Source organism: Hipposideros armiger, unplaced genomic scaffold (genome assembly GCF_001890085.2).
Source record: "Hipposideros armiger isolate ML-2016 unplaced genomic scaffold, ASM189008v1 scaffold_222, whole genome shotgun sequence".
NCBI lineage: Eukaryota > Metazoa > Chordata > Mammalia > Chiroptera > Hipposideridae > Hipposideros > Hipposideros armiger.
The window spans coordinates 1,979,086-1,979,603 of NW_017731572.1; positions in this window are offsets into that span (position 1 = coordinate 1,979,086).

Sequence of the window (518 nt, forward strand, 5' to 3'; positions counted from 1 at the left end):
AAGGAAGGAAGGAAGGAAAGAAGGAAGGAAGGAAGAAAGAGAAAGAAAGAATATGAATAATAAATAGCAATAGTTACATATCTTTCAACATTTACTTTCAATGTAAATGGATTAAATGTTCTGATCAAAAGGCATAGGAGGTCTGAATGGATAAGAAAACAAAACCTTTACATATGCTGCCTACAAAAGACTCACCTCAGATTGAAAGACAGACTGGGACCAAAGGGATAGAAAAAGATATTTCATGAAAATAGAAATTTTAAAAAAGCTGGGATAGCAATATGTATACCAGACAAAATAGACTTTAAAACAAAGGCTATAACAAGAGAAAAATGAAGGACCCAGAATGAGATTTCATTCTGGGTATTTATCTGAAGAAAACTCAAAATGCTATTCCTAGGGGTCATGTGCATCCATATGTTCATTGCAGCATTATTTATAATGGCCAAAATGTGGAGGCAGCCCGGGTGTCTGTCAATGGATGAATGGATAGAGGAGATGGTAAAGATATACAATGG